Source organism: Alligator sinensis, unplaced genomic scaffold (assembly GCF_000455745.1).
Source record: "Alligator sinensis unplaced genomic scaffold, ASM45574v1 scaffold1406_1, whole genome shotgun sequence".
In the NCBI taxonomy this organism is placed as follows: Eukaryota; Metazoa; Chordata; order Crocodylia; family Alligatoridae; genus Alligator; species Alligator sinensis.
Window position 1 is genome coordinate 355,202 of NW_005842975.1, and position 23,367 is coordinate 378,568.

General features: G+C 45.1%; 1 long non-coding RNA gene across 1 annotated transcript in view; it reads right to left on the reverse strand.

Moving 5' to 3' along the window:
• The window catches only part of LOC102372931, a 15,560-nt gene extending 11,491 nt beyond the window's left edge, over positions 1 to 4,069 (reverse strand). The window contains exons 1-2 of the long non-coding RNA XR_325254.2: positions 3,888 to 4,069; positions 3,188 to 3,306 (exon numbers count right to left, since the gene is read on the reverse strand). This is a non-coding gene — a long non-coding RNA (uncharacterized LOC102372931). The remainder of the gene's footprint in view (positions 1 to 3,187; positions 3,307 to 3,887) is intronic.
• Between the last annotated feature and the right edge of the window lie 19,298 nt (positions 4,070 to 23,367).

Consider the following 23,367-nt stretch of genomic DNA (forward strand, 5'->3'; position numbering starts at 1 on the left):
GAAGATAAAGGCCCCCAATGGGACACTTGCGTGCCTGTACACCAATGCCAGGAGCTTGGGGAATAAACAGGAGGAACTGGTCCTCCTGCTAAACAAGAATGACTACAATCTCATAGGGATAACAGAGACCTGGTGGGACTCCACCTGTGACTGGGCCACAGATATAGATAGCTATACCTTGTCCAGGAGAGAGAGTGTAGACAAAAGGGGTGGTGGTGTAGGTCTGTGTCAAGGAAAGCTACATGTCCCTGCAAGCAGACATTGGCACCCAGGGTGGATGACTGGAGACTCTCTGGCTTAAATCCATGGTGAACATGGCACAGGGGACACAATGGTATGAGTCTACTACAGACCTCCTAGCCAGGATCAAGAGCTCAACCAGGAATTTTGCCAAGGAACTGGCTAAGGCTGCATGCTCCCAGTGCATGGTTGTCATGGGAGACTTCAGCTACCCAGACATCTCGTGGGAAGAGCACTCGGCCAAATCCGAATGGTCACAAAGCTTCCTCATATGCGTGGATGAGCTCGGACTCAAGTCTATGGACTGACAAGAGGCAAAGCACTGCTTGACTTGGTACTAGCAACAGGGGATGACTTAATCAGTGACCTAACAATCAAAGGGAAGCTGGGAAACAGTGACCATGAGCTGATCACCTTCACCATCCACCGCAAAGCTGGCAAGTCAGCTAGCAATGCAGAAGTCCTTGACTTCAGGAAAGCTGACTTTGACAAACTCAGGAGGCTTGTTGGTGAGGCCTTAAGGGACCACAATCTGAAGGAAAGGGGAGTTCAGGATGAGTGGTTGCTCCTCAAGGGAGCAATCCTGGAAGCACAAACAATGTCTATCCCATCTCGGAGGAAAGGCAACAAAAGGGCACATGTGGCAGCCACCCTTGGCTCTGCAGGGAACTAGTGGACCTCCTGTGTCTAAAAAGAAAGACCTATAAAGGATGGAAGACTGGATCTACCTCAAAGGAAGAGTATTCTGCACTGGTCTGGACCTTTAGGGAGTGAATCAGGAAAGTCAAGGCTGTGACTGAACTCCAACTGGCTACACATATCAAAAAGACAATAAAAAGTCCTTTTTTAGATATGTGGGGAGCCAGAGGAAAAGGAAGGGTAAAATTGGGCCCCTGCTAAACCATATGGGACAACCAACGCCCAGAAAAAAGCCAACCCACTTAATGGGTATTTTGAGTCGGTTTTTCACCAGTCCCAGGGGATGACCCTGCTCAATACGGTATAGGACAGCCAGGGTGAGGGAGAATTGTTACCCTTCATCAATGTAGGCCATGTGAAGGAACACCCTGAGAGGATGGACACCTTCAAGTCAGCTAGCCCAAACAGTTTGCACTCCAGGGTACTTAAGGAGCTGGCAAGCATCATGGCTCAGCCACTAGCACAGATCTTCGAGAACTCGTGGTGCTCAGGTTAGGTGCCCAAAGATTGGAAGAACATCAATGTGGTGCCTATCTTCAAGAAAGGGAGGAAAGTAGATCTAGGGAACTACAGGCCCAGCAGCCTGACCTCTATCATAGGGAAGATTTTTGAAAAAATTAATCAAAGAAACCATTCTTGACAAACTGTCTTGACAAACATCCTGAGGGATAGCCAGCATGGGTAGGTCTTGCCTAACCAATCTCATCTTCTATTACCAGGTGACATAATCACCTGGACAAGGAAGCAGAGATTGACATCATATATCTTGATTTTTTTATTTTTTTTTTATTTTTTTTTTAAAGCCTTCAATCTGGTATCCCATGATCATCTCATAGAAAAACTGGCCAACTGCGGCATTGGCTACATCACAGTCTGATGGCTGGGGAATTGGCTCCCAGGTTGGACCCAGAGAGCGATAGCTGATGGAGGTAAATAATCATGGTGTGCTGTTACCAGTAGGGGGTCCCCCAAGGTTCTGTCCTTGGGCCTATACCCTTTAACATCTTCACTAATGATGGGAACATTGGTATTAGAAGAAGACTGGCCAACTTCACCGATGACGCCCAGCTTTGGGATAAAGTGTCCATACCCAAGGACAGAATGGTGGTCCAGGCCAACCTTGACAGGCTCAGAAAATGGGAGGATGACCACCTGATGGTGTTCAACACCGAAAAATGCAGGGTACTCCACCTTGGGAAGAAAAAACCCACAGAATGCTTATAGGCTTAGCAGTGCTACACTTGCTAGCGCCATGGCCAAAAGGGACTTGGGGGTCATGATTGACCACAAGATGAATATGAGCCACCACTGTAACGTTGCAGCCGGCAAAGCGAGCAAAACTCTGGCTTGCATCCATAGATGCTTCTCAAACAAAATCGCAGGATGTCATCCTCCCACTGAACTCAGCCTTGATGAGGCCGCAGCAGGAGTACTGCATCCAATTCTGGGCTCCACAATTTAAAAAGGATGTGGAGAAGCTTGAGAGAGTGCAGAGGAGAGTCATGGTCAGAGGACAGGAGAACAGGCCTTATGATGAGAGGCTGAGAGCGACGGGACTCTTCAGCATGGAAAAGTGCAGGCTCAGGGGCACCTGGTGGCTGCCTATAAGGATATAAGGGGCATACATCAGCATCTGGGGGAACATCTGTTCACCAGAGTGTCCCAAAGGATGACAAGGTCAAACAGTCACAAACCCCTCCAAGACCATTTCAGGCTGGACAAAAGGAAGAACTTCTTTACTGTTTGAGCCCTCAAGGCCTGGAACAGACTGCCAGAGGTTGTGCAAGCACCTACTCTGGACTCCTTTAAGAGACATTTGGACGTTTATCTTGCTGGGATCCTTTGACCCCAGCTGACTTCCTGCCCCTGGGGCAGGGGGCTGGATTTGATGATCTCCTGAGGTCTCTTCCAGCCCTAATGTCTATGAAATCCAGAGTCTAGACTGGCAGCTCTGTTGCTCCTTTGTTCTTTCAGGTACAAGGGATAGTTACACAGCTGCCTTGTTTTATACCAGAGATGGCCGCATGCTAGTGCCCATGCAGCACTGATGCTGTGAAGTGACATGTACATCTATTAAGCTGTATGTTAATGTGAAATACAACTAACAGACAACACGTAAAGTGGCAACAGTCAGAGTTCAGGTCACAGTCTAGTTTGGAAGTATTTGCATTGCCACAACTAACATGCTAGAGTTGGGCACAGATACATACAGGGATATTATCCATCAAAGTAGAGGAGGAAGTCATACCTCTTCTTCCCTGTCCCCCTATAACAGGACTCCAGGGGTAGCTGTGAGGCTCCTGGAGGTCAAGAGAATTTCTTGCGTCCTGTTCTCAGAGCAGTCCAGCCTTCTTTTACCTGCTATGCCTTGGTGAAAATTGTTAGGATGGGAAGCTACCCTGGTCTTAGACCAATGACCCCCCAGGTGCCTAGGGTCAGTGCCTTAGAGGCTAGGTGCATGACTCCATTTCATCCTTACACCACACCCCATGCCTCACAGGATGTTTTAAGTCACCAATCAGTTTTTTGTCCCTAGGTCTCCAGGCCACCTCAGGCTTTCTTCCCTTGTTGGGGTTTCAGCTACAGTGGGCTCAGCCTTCCTGGCTTCTGCCCCACTACTCTTGCTGGTCCCATACCTACTGTTCTAGACCTGGATTCTGGGCCCCAGTCCCTGTCTGCCACCCTGCTCAGGACTCTGGGCTCTCCAACCCATCCCCCCAACTGCTATCTTGATCAGGGATCTGGCCTTGCTCCCAGGCCTCTGGCTACACCTCAAGCCTGCCCCTGCATGGCTCAAGACACAGGTGCCCCTAGAACACCAAAAGGACCTCCAAACCACCCCTTAGTCCCAAACCCAAGCCACCAGTGCAACTCAAATCAAAACACCTCAGCCTTCTGGCAGGCACCCAAACCCTCACCAAGTTTAACATAAGATAAAGGCCACTTACCTACATAATGATTCTTTCACTTTCTCTAATCCAGGTAACTCTCCCTTGTTCCCAGGCCTGCAGAGGTGCTTCCTTCAAGTCCCACTGTAGATTTAGGGGCTGCACCATGCTGCTGCCAGGAACTCCTAACTCCACAACTCTCAGAGCTGGCCACCTTGACTAGCTCAACTCCATGGCTTTTATATAGCTGGAGCCTGAGCCCTCTTCTGGTCATGTGACACCCCTGTCAGCTGACTTGGCTACAGGGCTGCTCCCAGCTCTGCTGACTACCTGTGCTACAAAGACCCTGCCCTTAAAGGGGCCATGTTGTTTTTCAATAAGAGGGCCAGGGTTCCCTGTTACGCCCCCTCCCAAAGCTGAAAAAAAAGATTTCAAATGAAGCCCATGATGGGGGGCCTTGGCTCTCTGCTGTGTTTTGTGTGTTGAGGGGTTATTACTGTAAAAAAAAAAAAAAAGCCAGCCATGATTACAAAATCATTTTTCTGTAAATTCTTGCCAGTTGGCCTCCCTTTGGGGTTTTGCTGTTGGGACATTCTGACTAGGGAACACTCTAAATGACTTCTTGGAAACCCCAACAAAACCCTTGGTTGTACCCATCCTCATAGTAAACTACTGTCTTCACATCAAGAATGCGACAAAATTGTGGGAACAAAAAAACCCACAACCCAAAATGGTGGTACCTGAAACTTTACAGAATAATTTGCAAAAAGAGATGTCTCAATCACTTCTTTTCAGTTCCCTGTCAGTTCTGAAAAGTTTAAAAAAAAAAAAAAAAATTCAAGCCAAGTGAAAATTAAGGTTTTTCAAAAATTTTCACTAAGTAAAAATATAGAAAAAAATAAACTGGGATTGAATAAAATGTTTTCTTTCTATTTTGAACATTTAAAAAATGTTCTGTGATAAAGTTGAAGGAAGTTCCAAAATGTTTTGCTTGGAAATAATGAATGTTTCATTTCAGAAAGTTCTGAAGAAAAATGTTGTGATTGATTTAATAATTTACATATTTGTTTATTCATTTATTAATTTTTATGTAAACAGTTTATCCAAACTGGTACAAGTTTGTTTAATGGTCAGGTATCACTGTGACTGCACTTTTTGCCTAGATAGAAGATTCAGCTAAAAAGTAAAAAGAGAGAGAGAGAGTCATTCCTGGTTTTATTATTCACACACTGCCAGTTCCATTGGCAGTCACTTGGAGGTCCTATATTTTCTTTTATCTGACCCTACTCAGGCTAGGTAACAGGGTTAAATTTCTGCAGTGAAATCCTGGCCACACTGAACTAACTCAATGGAGGTTTTGTTGGTGACCTTGCTGGAACAAGGTTTTGCCCCATGCTCTGTCTGCTCTAAAGCTTTCACTACTGCTGCCACTCGGTGGGGCAACACAAGAGTACACTGCAGATCTTAATTTTTCTGGAGTCAGCAAGACCATACAGCAGAGAAGCATGTTCAAAAGATTCAAGAACTCTGGCATCTTCAGAACCCACTGCAGCTAACAGAAAGGAAAACATGTCACTGCTTATTGACAGGAAATAAAGCTGCTTATATCTGACTTACCTCTCTGTTTTATGCCTGGTTTTCTTTCACCTTTGTTTTATGGGTTATTAAAAAAATCCACAAATACTATTGCCTATTTCTAAATATGAATATTGCAAGTGCGTTCACATCCCTTCTGAGATTGTCTCCCATGTAACAGTAACAACAATGAATTTATCATAAGTTTGGTCACAAGATCTTTCACTTGCAGATGCTGTGAATTTCTGGCAAGCCTTTCTAATGATTTTTAGAAAGTGTATTTTAAATTCATAATTATATGCATGGGTAAGTGTCACAGAGCACAGAGGTGCCCTGCTCCTGAAGAGGGAAAACTGCTAGGGAAGGAGCCCTAGCAGTAACTAAGGAGCACAGCTGTGGGTTGCTGGGGCAACCAGGGAAGGTCAGCTGACCAGAGGGGGCAGGGCCTGGCCCTTATAAAGCCCAGGAGCAGAAGCCTGAGGCAGTTCTCTGCCAGCAGCCAGAGAGGCAGGAGTTCCCTAAGTCATGAGGTGAGGACAAGCCTAACTTCAGGTACAGCTTGACCCAAGTTGAGCGATGTTGTTGTAGCCAGGCGGCTTATGTTTGAGTTATAGCCAGGAGGAAGGAGGCCTCATAGGGGACCCACAGTAGCATGGGGACCCCAGCGCCAGTGAGGGCACAGCATAGGGGGTACATAGACCCCAGCCCCCAGAGAAGGGGGGCACTATTGAGAAGCCCCAGTGCAGGTGTGGAAAGCCCCAGAGAGGGGGTGATTTGAGAAGCCCCAGTGGGGGCATGGCGAGCCCCAGGAGAAGGCAGCATGATTGAGGAGCCCCAGTGTGGGCACTGTGAGCCCCAGTGTGGGCGTGGTGAGCCCCAGACAGGGGGCAGCATTACTAGGCAGCCCAAGAGTGGGCGCGGGGAGCCCCAGGAGAGGATGTGAGCATCATAGAGAAGGCCCAGAGAGAACAGGAAGGGGCCAAGATAGGGATAGACTTGAGTTAACATCGGCGAAGTGTGGACTGCGGTGTAGGGGAGGAAACGGAGCCACAGACAGTGCCCCCTAGCGGCGGGGCAGGACAAGGGCAGCCTCCTGCTAATTATCAGTAATTAATTAAATTAAGAGCAAGGCATGGCAGGAGAGTAGGAGGGCAGTTGTCCCAGGAACAGGTGTGGGGGCCACATTAAGGTCAGCCCAGAGTGGGCACCTGTCACAGTAAGCCAATAAAAAGTGTATCTTGCATATCTCCCTTGGTGTCAGTGCACAGAGAAGGTGAATTATCTTTTAAGTTCATGGTGTAGAAGAACATGTTCTTGACTCTCTCAAGTTCCTTGACTTAATCCAGTGATTGATCATCACAGAAATGCAATGGAAACTGACTTAAGGAATATATTCTTCCAATCGGAGGATGGAAGTGTGTCCATGTGACTTAGATGACCAATAAAAAGAACCTAAATGTCCAAAACTCATAACAATCGCATCACAAAAAAGTTGTAAGATAATGATAATGATAATGATAATGCTCAAAATTTGTTCTGTCAATCACTGGGGACATCTACACAAGATGTTTACTGCAAAGTTGCTTAATTAGCTCCACAATAAAGTCTCAGTGTCTACATGTGTGGCCCTGTTAGGCCACAGTAAACTAATTAACTCTGCTGAAGGTTATTACTTGCAGCCATAAGGATAATACTTGTGTTTACATTATTTAATACACAGCAACACATGTGTAGACACTGATGGGGATGGCTGGGGCACAACAGTGCTTCAGTCTGGGGGCTGCCTGGTGCCTAGCCAATACTGGAGCACTCTGATGCCTCAGCCAACCCCTCTGCAGCATGCTGAGCCATGCTGGGGGGGCCCCTGCCAACCAGGGCTACTCTGACCCGCTCAATTGTGCAGCAGTTCCAGATACACATGTAAATGTGTCACCTGGGAGCAATAAACTCCAGTGTGATATGACCCAGAGTGTATAGTGTCACATAGATGTGCCCACTGAGAACTGCATCTGTGAAAATTCTAAGCTGAAGATAACACACAGACATAAAATTAGGTGGCATTCTTTGAATAAGTTAACTGGTATGGAGTTGCTCACCAGGTCTACTTATTACTTTCCTTTGTAGCTGCTGAGGCAGGTTATAGTCAGACATTTCCTTATTATCTTCCCTTTTAGGCCTCTATCCTGCACAGACTTATGCTCAAGGCTATTCCTCCTGAGTTGAGTAGGACTGTGGTGTGCGTCAGGGACACAATCAGTAACCTGGCACACAAACCGTGTTCTATAGTCCCAAGGTCTCTGTAAGCATAGCATCTTCATGGAGCTGGTTAGTTCTGTCCCACAGAGAACTCAGGATTTCACAGCTGGCTACTGCTCAGATGCTCTTCTCATTGTGAGAAATTTGGAACATTTAAGATACTTCTGGCTGGCACCAGCTCTTCGCAGCCAAAGCCTGAAGGCACAAACTGCTGACAGTTCTCTATTCACTCTATCCCTTCTCCATCTGCCTTTGCAGGCGGCTTTGCACAAGCACCTGCTGACAACTGGATCTTCACAGCCTTTCCCTTGATTTCAGCCCAGTCAGCATCCACCCTGCTGGCAAAAGCAGCAGGAACTCTTTGATTTCTTCCCATTTCTCTGCCTGGCACATTGGGATGTCTGGATCACTAAGGGTCTGGGGCTGGTTTACAACTACTTGTTGAGAGAAAAAAAGACTGTGTGTGCAAAGCAGAGGATGGTGGGTGGCAGAGACTCCCAAACACCATGGGTGTAGCTGGAGCCAGCCATCCTAAAACTAACTGTTGTTTAGGCAGTGCTGCTGATTCAGACCTGCTTCTCAGCATGAACTGGGGCTGCTTTACAGAAATCAAGGATCATCACCAAGTGCCACACAAAATGCTGGCCTCGGCTGTGGCCCCACCCCTCATTTGCATTCATTCTTCCAGTAGACTTACAGGTACTGAAGTGACCAGTCCTGACTGAGGTGGAGATGACCTGGGGAAGTGGTAAGAGCAGAGAGCTGACAGGATCTGTGTCACAACTGAAGTCTGAAAAGTGAGCCTGAGGTCAGGAGCTGAAGATCCATGATAAAAATCAAGAGCTAGAGGCAAGGCTAGTGTCACAGGCTGGCTAGGTGCTGTGAGTGTATCAGCCATTAGGCTGCTGGGTTCGGGATCGAGGAGGCGAGTCGGGAGTGAAGTAAAGGCAAATTTACTTATAGCTTAGCATACAACAGTTAACAAAAAGGTTAATGTGACTAACAAATAGTACAGTAATAAAGAGCTAATAGTAAATAATAACAACAGACAAAATGACAAAGAGTTCCCACATGGGGTTGGCAACTTATCGGCAGTCCCTCCATGCCAGGTGCACGCCAAGTTGTTCCAGCGAAGTCAGGCGTCCCTGATCAACACTGTCCGAGGGGTCACTGGGAAGGTCCCTTGGTCAGGATCCGGTCCTCGCTCACACTGGGAGTCCGGGTTCCAGGCTTGGTACAGTGATGGTCCTTCTGTCCCGTTCTTCAAACTGGTTACTCGACATGCGCGTTCTTTTATGCCTTATCTTATGCTAATCTGTTGGCTTTAGAGCCACTCGCAATCTTGCCCTATAGCTGTTACCCTATGGGATTAAAAGGTGTTAGAAATTATCATGAAAGGTTACAGCCTGAACTCAGGTTCACCCAATAAGCAAATTACACCACATTACTTTGAGGTTTTAAATTAGCATTACTGTGCCCAAGCTCAACCCCTTGGTTTCTTATTCCTTGGGTTCCTTGGAATGTGCTAATTATATTAGGTGGTCAGATCTTGTTATGGATGACCTTTAAAAAACCTTTTAGATCAGTTAATCATGTAGTTTTGCTTATTTTGGGGGCCCAGTCAGTCCCATGATCAGTGCAAACAGATTCAACACTTTGGTTAAAGTGTGACAGACAAATTCCACTTGTGGGTTGCAAACTTGCAAGCTTTGCATTAGCTAATCTTAACTGCTAGACAATTGCCTGGATGTCTCCAAGAGCATATATTTATTGCTTATGATACTAACCCCTATGGTTCTGGCCACCACAGGCTAGGCAGGAACTGAAGACAAAGCTGAGCTTTAGCAGGGACACCCATGGTCTGAGAGACATGATGAGCAGACCCTTACCAAAAGTCAGAACCTGTTATAAAAAACTGAACTAAGGAAGAGGTGTGGTCCTACAGAGAGAGAGTTTGTGCAGGACGTGGTCAAATTCAGCTATGTCATGGTGAGGGGTGATTATGCAGATGTCTGCCAAGTGGACCTTAGAATGGCAGCCTCTAATCTGAGACTTTCTAGACTTCTGAAGCCATGAAAACCACTGGTAAGTGGGGGCAGGAAGCTGTCCATCGTTTTTGGAATGTCACTTACCACACTGGACTCATAGCCCATACTCAAAATACCCTCACTTTGCCAGGCTCATGTTTACTGCATGAAAAATTCCATGGTTATAATATTCTACATTTCTATTTAGTACCATGGATTCATGGGGCTGATGGCTAGAGGGCACCATTAGATCAGGCATGGGCAATTATTTCAGCTAGAGGGCAGTTTAATGAGAAATTTTTCAGAAGACATCATTTTAACAAATTTTAGATAAAAACAAATCATATACTAAAATAAAATATTTACTGTAACATAGTTTCATTTTATTTCATAAAATACTTTTTGTCCAGATTCATGTTTTCTTGAGTGTATATAGAGGTGATTACATAATAGTCCCAAATAAAGTCTTACTCTTGTATATTGAATGTGGGGCATGGGAGTGTGGAGGGGGTCATGGGGGGTAGATATGTGGGGGGACTGCCTGCGTGCTAGGTCCCAGGAGCTGGCTGGGGTGGGGGGAGCAAGGGAGGGGCAGGGGGCACGTGCAGCAGAGCTCACTCAGGATGTACAGGTGTAGTCCACCCCACCCATCCGGCCTGCTGCTGCCCCTGCAGCACTTCACATGGGGCTGAGCCCCACCTGCTCTCACCCAGGTTAGCCCATGCCATGCTCCCACCCTCCTTGGCCCCAGCCTCAGCCAGCAAGCGCAGCTTCCTGGAGGGACTGCTCCAGGTGCAGCTTCAGCTGCCTGTGTAATGCTTGGCTCCCCCACCTCTAGTATCTACTCTTCCTCCTTTTTCTGCCCCTGCTGCACAGGTAGCAGGTAGCACAGGGAAGCTATGGAGACAGGTGTTAGGCAGCAGATGCCCAGACAGGGGAGGGAGAAGCTGCAGCTAGGTGCCTCTTGCCCCAGTGCATGGGGCTCCAGCTTCAGCTCCCAGCCACTTCCACCCACTCTGCCCAGAGTGGCACAGCAGGGGCAGAAGGAGGAGGAGCCACTGGAGATGGGAGGAGCTGAGCAGTACCTGGCTGGCTGCAGCTGCACAGAGAACAGCCTGGTTGAGAAGCTGTGCATGCTGGCTGGGGCTGAGGCCAGAGTTTGGGCTGCCCCAGGCAAAAGTGGACAGGGCTTGGCCCCATATGGAGTGATGCAGACTGAATGCAATCAGTTGGCAGGCGCCCACCCATGGGCCAGATCCAATCATTTGGTAAGCTGGGTCTGGCCCATGGACTGTATTTTGCCCTCCCCTGCATTAGACCATCAAGGGTGAAGCAATGGGGCATCTTGGTTGTATGAGTGACAGGCAGCTCTGTCTAGTCATGGTAAGTATAAAGCAAATAAACTTTTCATTGCTCAAAATTCTGTGATTACTGAGGTCAAATAATCCATGGATTTTTACAGTAACAATCTCTGGTTCATGAACAAGTCTCTAGCTCATTACTAATTCTTATGCACACAAGCCTGTACATTGTTTCTACAGAGCAGCTGCATTTATTTGCTCAGTAAATAGTGTCATGACCCAATGATTGTGTGTGCGCTTCGGCACTGCAGAATTATTTCCTGCCACATGGAACTTTCTTTGCACGGTGCAATTCTCAGTTGCATAGAGAAAACCCCGGTGCAAAGGAGTTCCCACCACCCGTATGTAAACTTGTGTCCCACTATTGGCTGTTTCTAAATTATTCCCACGTGGCGGCTAGCAATTGGCTTGCTAGCCGTATAAGAGGCTTGAGCGGTTTCCGCCCAAGTTGGAGAAGGAGAAGGAGGACTTCACATCTCGTGAAGAACTCTAAGCGTGCTGTGGAGCTTAACGAACCCAGCGTGTGCCTTAAGAAGGATACAGGGGCCTGATCAACCTCTAGCCCCTCCCCGTCGTCGCCTGATCCCTCGACGTACCCTTCCCTGCGTGCTCGTGGAGAGTCACCTTTCGGACTTTCATCGTGGTATCCAGAGCTCTTCTCGGGTTATTTCGTCTGGTTGATTCGACAGGCTCGCGGTTCTAGAGCTCTCAGCCGGCCTTGGACCAGAGTTCGCGGTTAGAACTCTTGTCTGTTCTTCTTCTTTCCTATCTGTAACTGCAACGCAAGCAAGTTTTCCTGCCTGCACCGTGACCATCTACGGTGTAAGTAAAATAATCTTTAATCAACTGCTACGCGTCCGTGACTAATTCTAGTCCGCCATGCCGAATTCCCCGACCCACGTGCCAGGGCTGCTGGCCACAGCCCGCCGCGCGCCCCCAAAAGCCTCGGACCGCTCCCGGCCCGCACAAATAGTTCATGCGGAAGCTTTGCTATCATCATGCTACAACTGTGCTCTTCATTCCAGCACTGAAGCAAAGAGCACATATACTACTGAGTGGTGGATTGAGATGGCTAATACGCACATTGTCCATTCAACTCTAAATACTGCACAGCAGATGCTTGTTACAGAAATCACCTTACAACTCATTTGTATTAAAGACCTAGGGAATATTTTACACATACATAAAGCCAAGTAAGAAAACAATATAATTCAGTGCTATAAGGTTTCATTACTGGGAAGAGGTCTCTGTAAATTTGTTATTCTCATTACAGGACAGCAGTAGCTTTTTAATGGGACATTATATTTTGCACCCATGGCATTCTCTCTCTAAAGGGTAGAATGTTCAAAAGCCTGTAAGTGCCTTACGAGTCTAAGTCATATTTTCCAAGACGATTAGCCACTTTGTAACAGCATGATGATATGAGTAGTGTTCCTACCCTGGCTGTGGTCAAGGCAACACTTGAAATTACCCATCGAGTTCTATCCTGTACATATGAAAACACCAACCTGGTTTTTAACATGTCTAATTGCTATTGGAATTTCTAAATAAAATGTGGCTATGGAATCCACTGGAGTCATGGCTACTTTGCTAGGTCACGTATCCAGGAGTCTGAGTTTGTGTGCCTGGAGGTATGGATTATAATAATTCCACTGCCTTTCTTTGCAAATCCCATTACTCTGGATGATTCCCTCCAGCTGAGGAGTTGTTATTCATTATAGTTATCACTATTACAATCAAAGACTTTAAGCAGGGTGGAGAATATATACCTGGTTAAAAGTCTAATTTTCTACTAGCTGTCATTAAAATTCTGCACAATTGTGCTGTTGTGGTCAGAAATAAGAATTAATGCATCTTTTTAAAGGGGCTTTAGTTTCCTCTCTCTATCGTTTCCTTTTGTGGGGGGAGAGTGGCTTTTCTATCTTTATCTCCTCTCTAGCTATTTTCATTATCTCTTCCCTTGATGCCAGTTGCTCTTTTCCTTAACTTTTTGCTATTCCTGTTTTTGGTGTTTCCCTTGCTTTAGAACAGGCTTTGAAAACTGCAGTGCTATATGCAGAAGAATGGAAGAGATTTTCAACCAGGGTTCTGCCTGCACCCCAGGGTGCCTTGATAGAATTTCAAGAGTGCCATGGGTTGCCATATAATGTCAGCATCGTTAGGTGTGCAAACATGATTCACAAGATACATATCAGAATCTTTGGGTGCTCTGGTCTTTCTAACAGAAGAATTGCTTTATATTTTTCTGTAGTAAAAAAAAATAAGTGAAAACTAATAGCTGCGATTTTCCAAGAGGGGCCTTGAGATTAGAAAGGTTAAGAACCACTGGGGTAGCAGAAGCTACAGCTGCTTCTGACCAACTGTTATCTTTGGAAACACTGTGGAAGCTGCAGCTGCACAGTAAAATACATGCCAAAATAAGGGCCATAGTGTAGTCCAGGTACTCTGTCACCTGATTAATTCCATTATATTCTTTTACTTCCTGTGCTACATTTTATTGAAATAATGTAACTCTAAAACAGAAAAAAATTCACATAAAAAGTTATTCTTTTCAGAAGGTCCCCCAGTATTGTCTGTGTGGCTGCCTGTTAGCATTCTGGAACAAGAATCATGTTGAATCTTTTAGTCTTGTGAAATACTGGGCATATTGTCATAATAAATACCAACTAATGGTGTTCTGTACATCCAGAAAATGGGACACATAGAACTTGGTTGCATTAATACCTTAAATAATGGCAAAATTGTGCTAATTCCGATGTCATGCATTTAGAAAGCTGCATACATCAGCAGCTGCATACTGATTGTAGACATATATATCAATGTAGAGTACTATCCACATGAAAGACAAAGGGTTAATTTTGCAGGGGGTTGATGCACAGTGAGTTAATATACTGCATTGTTCCTTTAACCTTTGGAGACAAAGCTAATGTGTCTCTTTAAGGTCACTGTATCATGATAACCTGGTATCAAAATCAGTTAGCATGAGCTTTTATTGAGTGGAAGCCACTTCGTAAAACTCTGCCAGGGAATTATGTTCTGCCTTTCCACACATCTGTATGCCTTGATTCACTTTCTACAAGACAAAATAAAAACCTAGATTCCCCTTTCCATATGATTGTCCAGCATTCTGGCTAGCTAACTGAAAACGAGCTGAAAACCTGTGTATAATACTGATATTTTTAACATTTCTTTTTGCCCCAAACTGGAAAGAAGTGCCAAACATATATATATTTTTTAGCAAAAATTCTAAACAGCTATGATTTGGAACCTTTAATTTGTGGTCTTTCTCACATCTGGTTACATTCACCCTCTTGGACGTTCACCAGCTACTGTGTTGGCACTGATTGCTGGGTTGCATCCCAGGGTACTGGGCCCTGTGTTCTTCAAGCCTCCGAAGTGTGAAGAGAGTTCAGACACTGTTACTAGCTTACGGTGTCTTGGCAAACTCTTAGGATATAGATCCTTTGCCTAGCACCACTCCATAGCTGTGACTCCCTGATAACTGCCTGCCCCCTCAGATTCCTCCAGGTCTTAAACACACCTTTTGCCAAAAACATAATCCATGTAGGTAGTCTGGGCTACAGATTAACTCAGTGATTTTCAAGCAAGGTGCCACAGCACCCTAGGGTGTCTTGAGATTCTTTCAAGGGTACTGCAGGGTGCCACACAATGTTAGCACTGATAGATGTGGAAACATGATTCACAACATAACCCCAGATAGTTCAAAAGGAATCCATACTGTTAAAAATGCATTCAGACCTGTTGTGGTCTTTAGGTTCTTTGCCACAGAAGAATTGCTCTATTATTTTCCTGTAGTTATAAAATGAGTGAAAACTAAAAGCTGGCTTTTTCTGAGGCGTCTTGAGACTAACAAGGAGTAGTTTGAATTTAAAAAGGTGGAGAACCACTGGTTTAACTCTTCAGAGACATGTGATAGTGAAAGCAAACAGACACACACAGAGACTTTGCCCAGCATTCTGAAACACTGTTCTTCTTCATTTAGTAGCCTGAGATCTATGCAAAAGGAAGAAACCCTGCACACAGTTCCCCACCTCAGTTCTCTCAAGACTTGGCTAACAAAGCATTGGAGTAGTGCTATTGGAAGGAGAGGCTGATCCTTTGTTCAGTGGATGGTTATAGCCTGGTTACCATGCTATTTCCCTGTAGTCATAAGTGGTAGTTTCTTAATAATCTAAGTGGAATTCTTAGTACGTACATAGAAGTGTGAATTCTGTTTCCTGGCAGTGTGGACCCGTACATGTTTGCACCCTCTACACATGTAGACTGAACATGTGCAAGAGGCCACACACGCTGGCCTGAGTGACCCGTGGATGGTCTGGCCTGGCTCACGTGCATGCGTCTTGTGGATACATACTGGTGTTTAAGGCCCAAAAACATAGTCATCCTCAAAAATATAACTGGTGTTATGTTTAGTGTTAGACAGAGGAAAGACCTCCCTTATTTCACCCACAATAGCTGAACAGCTAGGTAACTCCAATGGAAAGCCAGAGGCTGAGTTTGAGGTTTTAGGTACCACTTGCCCAGTGGAGGTTGAACCTGCATGTCTTCGATTTCTAAGCAATCTAAACTACCACACCACTGGTTAGGCATTAACCAGAAGCTGCCCAGCACTTCTTTTGAGACTAGCCCCTAGATGTATGTGGGGACAGAAAAAAGCAAGCAAAACAGTGGACATGTGCTTTGTGAGGTGCCTGCTGGTCTGGATGGTAGGGGTCATGAATTCTAGCTTGAAGGATTACTCCCACAAAAGCAGACACTCCCCTCCTCATCCCCAACCATTTTTGCCAATGACTAGTAAATGCAAGGGGCACTGGCTCAGTTTAAAAACAGGTACTGGATACTACCCTACTTAAAGCCTGCCCTATAACTGTGCTGAGAAATCACAGAGGTATGGAATCAAACCCTTGTGCAGGAGGGGAGAACTGGATCCCTGCCATACCCAGGAAATAACCTAACCACTCAGTTAAAACATGGAAGGGTTATCTTCCTCCCCCTTCGATAAGTCCAGGGCTACACACCCAGGAAGAGAATCCCTACCTATATGTAAGTGCGATAAATGCTATTTAGACCAGCGGTGCTCAACCCCCAACATATGGAGCCAAGACATCTGGCCCAAGGGGACCCCCATGGGTAGGGAAATTTAGTGGCAGGAGAGCAAGGGTAATTAATACCGTCACCCCTTCCCTGCTGCCAAATTCTCAAGCCCTGCATGGATGGATTGGAGCTGGACCCTGTCCCTTCCTCAGCAGCATGGCCAGATCAGACACTGCCCATTCAGCCCAAAGGGTGAAAAGGTTTGTTACCACTGATGTAGACCACTAAAAATCTGATACTTTGATGAATATAAAGAATTAGAATTACACCCTCTGTGACATATAATTCCATGGAAGCAAGGAGCCATAGTTGCCAAACATGCTGCCAAATCAAAGCTACGCCAAGAAAAGGCGAAGTACTCGGTGCCAACACAAAATAAAAAAATTAAAAATCAGTTATTACATGTATGCAAGTAACACCAAGCACCAAGCAAGTTAAGTTCAAACCTGATGTCAAAACAGCAAAACTAGAGTTCACTGGATTTTTGGCTGAACATCGCATACTCATGTGACACACATGTTGAACCTGCTTAAAGATAATTTTAAGGAGCAAGGTTGCACCAACCTGGAACCCTGGTAACAAAGATTGCTGGTATCATGAAGACTGTCACTGTCAAGCATCCTTTTGGAGATCCTGAAGAAAAATTCAAGGACAAGGACACTTCAGTCTTCTAACTGATGAACTGACAGGTATTTGCAAACTGAAAGTGCCTACAGAATTTGCTCCACAGTGTCTTAATGAAACAGTGCATCTATCATTCCTTGTATATTTATAGTAGAGGGGCAGGCAAGCAGCTTGCTTAAATATGTGATGATTTTTCAGGAAATTGAGATAAGAAAAAAAAGAATGGAAGGTTATTTTAATCTAGACAAGAAAAGTCTAAAGGATGTTTGGATCACAACATTCAAATACAAAAAACATTGTTATAAGGAATATAGTGATCAAAGCACAGGCAACAGGACAAGAAGTCCTGGGCTTAAATTGCAACAAGGGAATTTTAGATTGGATATTAGAAAGAGCTTTCCAATTATGAGGGTGACTAAGTAATGGTGCAGATTACCTAGCGGCCATCGAATTACCTTTCTTGGAAACATTTAAGCGTGGAGAAAATTAAATAAGGAGACAAATATTGCTCCAGGATGGCAGACAGCAAAATGATTCAGCCTACAGGACAAGATTAAACAAAATTATGGCTTAACCCCTATTTTTCTATGATTCTAACATTTTTGTGGTGGTGCTGGACCCTAAGAAGTGGCCCAGAATCTTTCTGCAGCAGCTCATAGTTTGCCTCTTGAATCATGGAGTCTTTACAGCTCAGCTTGTTTCTCTGGTACAGATGGTCCCACAGGTAAACTGGGCCTTTCCACCCCAAACTATCCAAACCTGCTCATCTCTTTCCATTCTGTTGCTTAACACTTCTTGCACTTCTTATCGTCCTCCTGTGAATCTTCTTTAAATCCCTCCTTTATCACCCTTATTCCATAGTCCTGTTGGGGACTTTCCAACCCTTCCTTACAGGTACAGTGTCTCCCAGCCCTAGTCAACTTCCTTCAAATACTAGTCATTTGTGTGCAGTACAGTCATGAAGGTTAAGTACTCCATAAGATTCATCAGAAATTATAAATTGAAAAAAAAATCAGCAAAATTGACATTTTCCCACAGAAAATGTTAATTTTGATAAAGCTACATTTTCTGTTGGGAAAAAAAGCATTTTGACTGAAAATTTAAAACTGATATCACCTAACAAATTCTGCAAGGGTGCCTGAAAATCCTGGAGTTATATTTTATCTATTCAACACCTTGTATTTTTAAAACCTCTTGAATGCTTCTTTAAGATTAATTTGGTGAGATGCACATCTGTTCTTTAAACAATGGGCCTATTGTAACAGTGGGGTTGTATAGATGAATGCTAGCAAGTAATTGGTTCTTAGTACTTTGCCCCAGTAATATGACATGAACTTGGGTTACAAAATTAACTTTCCCCTAATAAAGCAGGGTAAATATCCTTCAACTTTTGCAGCTAATGCAGCTAATGCAGCCTGGAGCCACTTGCAGGGGATGGGGCTGTGCCAGCTGAACAATGAGCCTGTCCCTGTTCCCATCCTCTGAAAGCGGTATGCCTCCAGCCTAGCACCAAGTCTGGTACCACTCGCAAGGGACAGGGAATGGACAGGGACAGGCTCGGCTGGAGGTGCACCACTCACAGGGGACAGGGACAGCAATGGACTCGGGCTTGGCACTTGGTTGGCACAACCCCATCCCCCCATGAGTGACACTGGGGTCACAGGGGATGCAACTGCGCCAGCCAAGCACCAAGTCTAGCCCTGTCGCTGTGAGCAGTGCTGCTAAGCGCCAAGCCTGGTGCTGCTTGCAGGGGACAGGGCTGGGCTCAATGCTCAGCAGTGCCACTCGCAGTGGACTGGGCCAGCCTTGGTGCTCTGCTGGCATGGCCCAGGCAGTGGCACTCACACGGGATGGGGCTGCACCAGCCAAAGGCTGAGCCCAGCCCCGACTTATACACCATGCCTATGAAAATCCTAACTTTTCACATTGGAAAACTGGGGCTCGACCTATAAACCCAGTAATTTGAATCTGGACAGAGAGTGAGGCAGATAATGGGTTAAGGATTATATTGCTTACCTTACTTCAATAGAGTTCCTAGTTCAGAGTACATGGGAGAGAGACTTTCTCTTCGATTAGTTATCCATGCCAATGGACAATGTAAAAAATAGAAGGGGAAGAGAAAAAGCCTTAGGACAGATGTAGGAGAGGAAGTGGAAAAATAAATAATATTAACACTGATGCAAATAAGATTCTTGTTTTAATAGTTAAGTGTTTAAAGTGCTGGATCTATGGTGGTGAAAAGCATAAGAAAATGGTACCAACAGAGCTGTATGGGGACATGTGTAATGTAGCAAGGATACCAAAGGACATGAGCAGAACTGTGTGGTTTCTGAGAACTGGACAAGCAGAAGAGGCTAAAGGCTGAGATTCATGTGCATTGACAGAGATGTGTGGGATCACAGGACCCTATCAGCAGAGATACTATTAGTCAGGCCTGAGGAACATTGGAAGAGCCATATGCGGGCAAATGCACAAAACTGCAGGGGTATTTGCATATCTGTTCAGAGGGGAGCCTGCAGACAGGTCACAGTAGTCTACAGAAATTATACCTAGGTCCTACTCAGTACAGTGAGATCCTGCTATCAGAGCCGAAGAAATTCATTATTTTCACTGAGCAGTAATGATGAAGAATAGAAAGATTCTGCATGGGCTGTGGAACTCATTTTTGTCTATTGCTTGCAAATGTTGTCACTTTGTATATAAACTTGAAATGCCAAGATATGAGTCAGTTTAATGGCAGCTTGGCTTGTACATAAAAACAAGATGACAAATGTTTGCTAAAGCTAGAGTTGTAGAGATGATTTAGTTTCAGAATTTTTCAGCATGTTGCTTCATGGCAGATGGAACATATTCCTGTGATAGAATGTTTGTGGGCAATTGGTTCCTACCTGCAAGTGAAGATGTCTCGGCTTGAATTGTTCTGTTTGTATAGAAGCCCTATGGTGGACACCATACTTTTTATGAGTGGAATGTCAGTATCTTCCAACTGACTACAGTTTCAAGCTATTTTTAAATGTGGTTTATAATATTTGCTGAATAAGTTTCTGCCACTACACAGTGCTCTGAAATCACATAACAAAAGATCCTATTCACACAAGAGAAAAGTTTTACGGTTGTCTCCAGAATCTTTATTCCTGAATTTCTAGACTTCTTTTTTGACCTAAAGAATCTCAGTGCTCTAAGATCTCCATATATGAAATAATAGCATTTTCCTGGTAGCAAATACTATGGTTAAAGAGCCACTCCTTTAAACACTTATGTATGTACTTAACTTGACACAGATACGCAATCCCAGTCAAGCCAGCAGAACTAACCATGTACAGGAAGTTAAGCCTGTGTTAAAGTGTTTGAAGGATTGGGGCCAAAGATTGCAAAACAGTTTAAATTATAATTCCCTGTTTTTATTAGTTCCTAACTTTCTGAAAAAAGAAAAGAAAAGAAATTCTGCTGTGGGGTTGAAATTCTCCCTGTTTTGTTTCAGCCAAAGGTAATTTTTTTCCATGTACTTTAAACAAAATCCTTCCAGCTGTTTTGGGATTATGTTAGGCTGACAAAAATATACTTAAAAAAACCCACATAGAGGTGGTTAGTCTGAAATCAGGCAGAAGGTAAGGCAGGGTAGTGCCTTAAAGTTAGTCTATAAGGCTAAGTACGGACAGTCAAAAAGCCCAAGGCTGAATCAATTAAATCTTCACAAATTAGTCTAAACTGTGTAGACTGAACCGATAAACAAATAAACAGACATTCACTTCTGTTTCCAGAAATGCAGCCACATGCTTGCAGTGTCCCTGGCCAGAAGCCAGGGGTGCAAGAGCACTCCTCCCTTGTGGGCAATTAATTTCTGGGACAAAATTGGTTTCTGGGGATCTGGGACAGAAGTTCACTAAACTGATTTAACCTAAATCAGTTAAGTCTGATACTACATCCATCCAGGTTTATTTTAAATCAGTTTCAGCCGTTTTGAAAGCGGTTTATGTACACTGATCTTCTGTTGTGTTACAGATTTGGACTGTTTTCTGATCACTTATACAGGTTTATGTGTAATTTCTGTCCCTAGCTCTTGTGCCACCCTGATTTACCTTCTGCTACTGGTAGATTAGTTTAGCTTAATTTACAAATCTATACCATAAGTAGTGTTATTTTAAAAAGATTTTAATAAGATTTGATATATGTATAAAATCACATAACTGAACTTTTTCAAATAAGGCCATGTGATCAGCTAAATACTTCTTGTTAATATGTGCATCCATGACCAGGTTTGAAAACAACCTTTGTTGAATAAAAATGTTATACACATATATAACATGTATGCACATAACAATATTAGCTGATATTATTGCACAAGACTGAAAAAAAATCATTTTTATCAAAAACCACTTGTATCAGAAACCAACTGACTACTAAAGCTATCTCCATGCCATCAGTTTGAATCTTAAGCATACCACTAGATTCACTGTCTACAGCTCTTCCCTACATTACATCCCTATCTGTTCCGAGCACACTGACTGGGATGTATGCCTTTTGAAGGCCTGCTGCAGATCCCTACACTTACGATTCAAATGACACCATTTTACCAGTGACAGCTCTTCTCTAGTTACAGAGAGCTTGTTAATGATTTCACTGTGAATCACATTAGCAGGCCTATCTGACTTATCCATTTTTATTGGATCTTCCTGTGATCTCTCGGATGTATATTAATAGACTTTGCAGCAGCAGGACATTGGTTGCCATGGTCCCTCTGCTTTACCGGTGGCAGGTAACAGTGTTATGTCTTGGATTTTGAGTCAGGGTTGACTGTTTAGTTTTATTAAATGGTTAAACAGTGGATTGTATAGAATGGTTTGGATCAGGATGATCCTGCCTCAGTCAGGGGGTTGGAATAGATGACCTCTCAAGGTTCCTTCCAGCTCTACTTCTCTATGATTCTCTGAATATGATCCCAAAACTGGAACACAAATCAGAGCCAGGTTCAGACCTACACCAACCTGTTATAAGACTGTGGCAGTGAGAAGTCGACTGCCACTGAAGGAGAGAAACCAGAAGTACAAGGGAAGCTCTGGCAGAAAGATGAGCTGGCATGTTCAACACTGACGTCGAGGAGAGAAACCCCAGCACCGGCACGTTTTGTCAGTGTGTGCCCACTCTGGCCAGCCTGGGTGGAGGCCAGATGTCAGTGCGGCGGGCTTGCCAGGCTTCACCCGGGTCTCTGGGCTTAGGAAACCACAAATGTGATTGGTGGGGCAAAACCCACCAATCGGAGACAGACAGGGGAGGAGCCAGGAGGAGAGTCCGTTCTGCCTCTACTCCAAAGGGGGTGGGGCAGGAGCAGACCTAATTGGGGATTGTATGTTGCAGCCCTCTGATTGGTTCATCTTCAATTTTGGGTCGGAGCCCCAGAAGGGGATATAAGCAGCTGTGTGCTGAGCACTTGGCACAGTCAGCGAAGGACCAAGAAGAGGGAAGAGGTCCCAGGTCCAAGAAAAGCTGGGAGAGCTGCCCAGCAGGTGTATCCAGCTGCCCCAAAGAGCCCAAAGATTTCCGCCGCTGGGCAGAAGCCGTGGAGCGGTGTAGGCTTCGCTGTACAGAGGGTCCATGAGGGACCAGGACCCTGGGAGCCACATTGAGGCGGCTTGGGTCTCCAACCCCAGTACGAGGCCGGGCACAGGAACCAGCGCTTCTGCATGGTGAGTCATCGTGGGGTGTAAGGCCCTGAAGAAGGAGTGGCTAGGTGGTCTGGGTCCTATCTCCTGGGGTAGGTTTGCAAGGGCCCCAGAACGGAACAGTCCCTGAGTGCAGGGAGCAGTATTCAGAGAGACCCGGCCCTGTTCACGCATGAGGCAGTCCAGGCCTGCAACTCCCTCTGCTGAGAAAGGATTGAGCCACTGGGACACGAGCGAGTCACGCCACTCCCTTGGGGCCTGGAACTGAACATTGCCCTAGAGAAATATTAGCCAGGCCAGGGCAGTTTATGGACACTAGCCACCCAGCTCCTTGGGACATGTGAGTCAATAGGTCTCCCAATGGGGAGTGATACTCAGGGGGAGGTACTCTTGTACCTCATATTTTGGAGTGTCTAGTGATAGTTTGATATGCTCCATGCATTTTGGAGTGTTAGTTAACTGTTAACTGTATGTCTTGTATTTTAGAGTGCCATTTATTGTTGTACTTACCTGTTCATACCATTTGGGACCATTTTGCTTACCTGCTTGTATTTGGATATGTAAATAGTTATGGTTATATTTACTTGTAACCTCCTCTCTCTCTCTCTCTCTCTCTCTCTCTCTCTCTCTCAATAAAATTTGTACCTGGTTAAGACACTGCTTTCTGTTCCTCCTCTATTGAGACACGATAGGTGGGAGGGAACTGAGAATAGACTGCAGTTTCCACCCCCAGCACATGTGCCCTGCTGGTTTTCCCCTTCTGTTGGTGAGGAGGGGGCATTCATTTTGGGGACACCTGGGTTACATCAGGATAAAAGCTGCCCAGGACTTGAAGGACAGGGGACCGGAAGCAGAAGCCTGGAGTTGTGGAAAACAGCGTCCAGGCACAAATTGCCCTAGGAGGGGTGAATGGTGGGAGCCG